Below are 6514 nucleotides of genomic sequence, written 5' to 3'. Positions count from 1 at the left end.
GTTCATCAAAAAGCACAACAGATCTCAATCAAATTCTCCAACGAGATCTCACTTGACACCACAGAATTCGCAAGTGGCGATAGTTTGAGATCAGTGGAATGCACGCTGCAGGGCGTCTGGGTCAGGGCTGTCCTTGAAGTAACCGATTTGCAAAAATTTCGTTGTGTCACTGTGGTGGCAACTGCTGCTCGAATTGCTACCGCAGATGCAGTACGATGCGCCAGAGCTCTTAACCTAACACGATGGCCGTCCCTCTCGGAACTGCAAGATAGCCGTCCGGAGCACAGTCTTCTTGCCGCCGCAGTGTCTCGTGCACCCATGGTCTAGAGGTGGCTGAAAGCCAGATTTTTCGGCACGGTAGCTCAGCGTGTTCGGTCAGTGGGGTAGCTCCCCTCAGTGATAAAAAAAACTGAGTTAATGGAACAACGACGTCCGCCACGAGCAGATACAACGAACGAAAACGAACAAAATGAGATTAAAAAAAGAGAGGTAGCGTCTTTTACTAGTAATCGAAACGTGCTCTGTCCCAGGTTTAAACCCGCTACAGCTTAGATTTTGATTAATAGTGAGCATTGACAGCCGAAGATCACTGGCATAAGAAATCATCCTCATTCTACTAACGGCCTTGTCAAAGAGGGCGGAGGAGCGGACAGAGGTTCAGGGAACTTCTTTGTCCTTCGGGTGGCAAACTGCCCCTAAAGGCGGAACGATCAGCAATGATCAATGGCGTGAGGATGCAGAAGGCAACGGAAGCTACATAACGTGAATCCACGGGACATATGGCCAGTAAATGAAGAAGTGTCATGATGATCTCTCCATTGGCAAAAGATTCCGAAGTAGTTCCTCATCGGAGCTCTTAGAGGGGAACGCGCAAGGGGAGGTGACCATGAGAAAAGATTGAGTAACCAACGAAAGGGTATCGTTCTACGACTAGGGGCGTGGCGTGTCAGAGGTTTGAAAGTGGGAGGAAACCTAGACAATCTGAAAGGGGAAATGCAAAGGTTCAATCCAGATATACTAGATTATATTAGTTTTTCGTTCCATAGATCCGTGCTGAGGAGATCCTCGTGGATGTGGAACATGTCAATTGTTTTTATAGCTGAAATAACAATACTAATAGTATGAACATATACAATACATCATTTATTTCTATTAAAAAAATTCGTCAACGGTGTAGAAGGAGTTGGCCACTAGTAAGTCTTCCAGGCTCCTTTTAAACTGATCTTTATTTGTAACTAATTTTTTTTATGTTTGCTGGCAAATTATTGAAGATGTGTGTTCCTTAGTAGTGGACCCCTTTTTGAACTAAAGTAAGTGCTTTTAAGTCCTTGTGCAGATTTTTTTTGTTCCTGGTATTGTAAGTACGAACTGCGCTATTTGTTGGAAAAAGAGATATATTATTTAGGACAAATTTCATTAAGGAGTAAATATACTGAGAGGTAGTATTTAGTACACCCAGTTCTTTGAAGAGGTTTCTACAGGACGTCCGTGAATTTACTCCACAAATAATACGTATTACACGCTTTTGGACTCTGAAAACTTTTGTTTGACTTCAAGATTTACCCCAAAATATTATACCATATGACATTATGGAATGAAAGTAGGCAAAGTATGCTAGCTTTTTCATTTTTATGTCGCCTATGTCCGCTAACTCTCGAATAGCAAATACAGATTTGTAAAGGCGTTTCTGCAGTTCTGTGGTGTGCTCCTCCCAACTGAATTTATTATCAAGTTGTAATCCCAGGAATTTAAGACTGTCAACCTCTTCTATCTGCTCTTCTTCATACTTTATGCATATGCTGCGTGGAAACCTCTTACAGGTTCTGAATTGCATATAGTGAGTTTTGTCGAAGTTTAATGTCAGTGAGTTGGCTTTAAACCATTTATTAATATCCATGAAAATATCATTAGCAGATCTTTCTAGAACTACACTCAACATACTATTTATTGCAATACTTGTCTCATCTGCAAACAAAACGAACTCTGCTTCTGGCAGTGCAACTGATGAGAGATCATTAATGTACACAAGAAAAAGCAATGGCCCTAAGATGGATCCTTGTGGGACATCACATGTAATTTCTTCCCTTTCTGACGACAGGTCAGTGAAGTGAAATAGACAGAAGACAAGGATTTCTGGTCCGATGAGTATAGAGTAATATCAACAGAAGTAGAAAATGGTATGACGGGAATAGGATTCGTTACGAATAGGAAGGCAGGTCAGAGAATGTTTTACTATGAACAGTTCAGAGGTAGGGTTGTTCTTATCAGAACCGACAATACGACAACGATAGTTCAGGTACGAGGCCGACGTCATTAGCTGAAGATAAAGGGATAGAGAAAGGATATGAGGACACTGAAAGGGTAATGGAGATGAAATTCTAATAGTCATGGGAGGCTGGAATACAGTTGCAGGGGAACGAGCAGAAGAAAAGGTTACTGAACAATACGAGCTTGGGACAGGGAATGAGAGAGGAGAAAGACTAACTGAGTTCTGTAATAAGTTTCAGCTACTAATAGTGAAAATTGTTCAAAAATCATATGAGGAACAGGTGTATTTGGAAAAGGCCGGGTGAAATGGAAAAGTTTCAGTTAGATGACATCATGGTCAGACCGAGATTCCGAAATGAGATACTGGTTTGTAAGGCTTATCCAGGAGTAGATATAGACTAAGACCACAATGTGGTAGTGATGAAAAGTAGGCTGAAGTTTAAGAGATTAGTCAGGAAGAATCATAATGCAAAGCATTGGAAACGGAAGTATTAATGAATGATGACGTACGCTTGAAGTTCTCTAGGGCTATAGATACAGAAATAAGGAATAGCTCAATGGCAGTACTCTTGAAGGAGAATGGATATCTGTAAAAAGGGTAATCATGGAAAGAAAAACATAGCTTCAAGAAGGTAACGGCAAAGAATCCATGGGTAACAGAACAAATACCTCAGTTGATCGATGAAAGGGGGAAGTATAAAAACGTTCAGGGAAATTCAGGAATAGTCAAATACAAGTCACTGAGCGTGAAAAATGTGAAGAAATTGAAAAGGAAATGATTGTCGGAAGGACTGACCCAGCATTTTTTTTGGTCATCAGTCTACTGACTGGTTTGATGCGGCCCGCCACGAATTCCTTTCCTGTGCTAACCTCTTCATCTCAGAGTAGCATTTGCAACCTATGTCCTCAATTATTTGCTTGACGTATTCCAATCTCTGTCTTCCTCTACAGTTTTTGCCCTCTACAGCTCCCTCTAGTACCATGGAAGTCATCCCCTCATGTCTTAGCAGATGTCCTATCATCCTGTCCCGTCTCCTTATCAGTGTTTTCCACATATTCCTTTCCTCTCCGATTGTGCGTAGAACCTCCTCATTCCTTACCTTATCAGTCCACCTAATTTTCAACATTCGTCTATAGCACCACATCTCAAATGCTTCGACTCTCTTCTGTTCCGGTTTTCCCACAGTCCATGTTTCACAACCATACAATGCTGTACTCCAGACGTACATCCTCAGAAATTTCTTCCTCAAATTAAGGCCGGTATTTGATATTAGTAGACTTCTCTTGGCCAGAAATGCCTTTTTTGCCATAGCGAGTCTGCTTTTGATGTCCTCCTTGCTCCGTCCGTCATTGGTTATTTTACCGCCTAGGTAGCAGAATTCCTTAACTTCATTGACTTCGTGACCATCAATCCAGATGTTAAGTTTCTCGCTGTTCTCATTTCTACTACTTCTCATTACCTTCGTCTTTCTCCGATTTACTCTCAAACCATACTGTGTACTCATTAGACTGTTCATTCCGTTCAGCAGATCATTTAATTCTTCTTCACTTTCACTCAGGATAGCAATGTCATCAGCGAATCGTATCAATGATATCCTTTCACCTTGTATTTTAATTCCACTCCTGAACCTTTCTTTTATTTCCATCATTGCTTCCTCGATGTACATATCGAAGAGTAGGGGCGAAAGGCTACAGCCTTGTCTTACACCCTTGTTAATACGAGCACTTCGTTCTTGATCGTCCACTCTTATTATTCCCTCTTGGTTGTTGTACATATTGTATATGACCCGTCTCTCCCTATAGCTTACCCCTACTTTTTTCAGAATCTCCAACAGCTTGCATCATTTTATATTGTCGAACGCTTTTTCCAGGTCGACAAATCCTATGAAAGTGTCTTGATTTTTCTTTAGCCTTGCTCCCATAATTATCCGTAACGTCAGAATTGCCTCTCTCGTCCCTTTACTTTTCCTAAAGCCAAACTGATCGTCACCTAGCGCATTCTCAGTTTTCTTTTCCATTCTTCTGTATATTATTCTTGTAAGCATCTTTGATGCATGAGCTGTTAAGCTGCCAGAATGAGATATTCACTCTGCAGCGGAGTGTGCGCTGATATGAAACTTCCTGGCAGATTAAAACTGTGTGCCCGACCGAGACCCGAACTCGGGACCTTTGCCTTTCGCGGGCAAGTGCTCTACCAACTGAGCTACCGAAGCACGACTCACGCCTGGTACTCACAGCTTTACTTCTGCCAGTACCTCGTTTCCTACCTTCCAAACTTTACAGACGCTCTCCTGCGAACCTTGCAGAACTAACACTCCTGAAAGAAAGGATAGTTCTGCAAGGTTCGAAGGAGAGCGTCTGTGAAGTTTGGAAGGTAGGAGACGAGGTACTGGCAGAAGTAAAGCTGTGAGTATCAGGCGTGAGTCGTGCTTCGGTAGCTCAGTTGGTAGAGCACTTGCCCGCGGAAGGCAAAGGTCCCGAGTTCGAGTCTCGGTCGGGCACACAGTTTTAATCTGCCAGGAAGTTTCAGCTGTTAAGCTGATTCTGCGATAATTCTCGCACTTGTCAGCTCTTGCCGTCTTCGGAATTGTGTGGATGATGCTTTTCCGAAAGTCAGATGGTATATCGCCAGACTCATATATTCTACACACCAACGTGAATAGTCGTTTTGTTGCCACTTCCCCCAATGATTTTACATATTCTGATGGAATGTTATCTATCCCTTCTGCCTTATTTGACCGTAAGTCGTCCAAAGCTCTTTTAAATTCCGATTCTAATACTGGATCCCCTATCTCTTCTAAATCGACTCCTGTTTCTTCTTCTATCACATCAGACAAATCTTCACCCTCATAGAGGCTTTCAATGTATTCTTTCCACCTATCTGCTCTCTCCTCTGCATTTATCAGTGGAATTCTCGTTGCACTCTTAATGTTACCACCGTTGCTTTTAATGTCACCAAAGGTTGCTTTGACTTTCCTGTATCCTGAGTCTGTTCTTCCGACAATCATATCTTTTTCGATGTCTTCACATTTTTCCTGCAGCCATTTCGTCTTAGCTTCCTTGCACTTCCTATTTATTTCATTCCTCAGCGACTTGTATTTCTGTATTCCTGATTTTCCCGGAACATGTTTGTACTTCCTCCTTTCATCAATCAACTGAAGTATTTCTTCTGTTACCCATGGTTTTTTCGCAGCTACCTTCTTTGTACCTATGTTTTCTTTCCCCAACTTTTGTGATGGCCCTTTTTAGAGATGTCAATTCCTCTTCAACTGTACTGCCTACTGCGCTGTTCCTTATTGCTGTATCTATAGCGTTACAGAACTTCAAACGTATCTCGTCATTCCTTAGTACTTCCGTATCCCACTTCTTTGCGTATTGATTCTTCCTGACTAATGTCTTGAACTTCAGCCTACTCTTCATCACTACTATATTGTGATCTGAGTCTATATCTGCTCCTGGGTACGCCTTGCAATCCAGTATCTGATTTCGGAATCTCTGTCTGACCATGATGTAATCTGTTTGAAATCTTCCCGTATCTCCCGGCCTTTTCCAAGTATACCTCCTCCTCTTGTGATTCTTGAACAGGGTATTCGCTATTACTAGCTGAAACTTTTTACAGAACTCAATTAGTCTTTCTCCTCTTTCATTTCTTGTCCCAAGCCCATATTCTCCTGTAACCTTTTCTTCTACTCCTTCCCCTACAACTGCATTCCAGTCGCCCATGACTATTAGATTTTCGTCCCCCTTTACATACTGCATTACCCTTTCAATATCCTCATACACTTTCTCTATCTGTTCATCTTCAGCTTGCGACGTCGGCATGTATACCTGAACTATCGTTGTCGGTGTTGGTCTGCTGTCGATTCTGATTAGAACAACCCGGTCACTGAACTGTTCACAGGAACACGCCCTCTGCCCTACCTTCCTATTCATAACGAATCCTACACCTGTTATACCATTTTCTGCTGCTGTTGATATTACCCATACTCATCTGACCAGAAATCCTTGTCTTCCTTCCACTTCACTTCACTGACCCCTACTATATCTAGATTGAGCCTTCGCATTTCCCTTTTCAGATTTTCTAGTTTCCCTACCACGTTCAAGCTTCTGACATTCCACGTTATCCTTTCGTTGATTATTCAATCTTTTTCTCATGGTAACCTCCCCGTTGGCAGTCCCCTCCCGGAGATCCGAATGGGGGACTATTCCGGAATCTTTTGCCAATGGAGAGATCATCATGACACTT

At 42.2% G+C, this 6514-nt stretch overlaps 1 non-coding gene across 1 annotated transcript; it reads left to right on the top strand.

Annotated features, from left to right (window-relative positions):
• The first annotated feature begins 4695 nt into the window (after positions 1-4695).
• On the top strand, positions 4696-4770 carry Trnap-cgg. Its single transcript has one exon. It is a non-coding gene; the product is annotated as a tRNA-Pro (tRNA).
• The last annotated feature ends 1744 nt before the right edge of the window (positions 4771-6514 follow it).

Source organism: Schistocerca americana, chromosome 8, assembly GCF_021461395.2.
Source record: "Schistocerca americana isolate TAMUIC-IGC-003095 chromosome 8, iqSchAmer2.1, whole genome shotgun sequence".
Lineage (NCBI taxonomy): Eukaryota > Metazoa > Arthropoda > Insecta > Orthoptera > Acrididae > Schistocerca > Schistocerca americana.
Note: the sequence above shows the minus strand (reverse complement) of the source record. Positions and strands in the feature narration are given on the sequence as shown.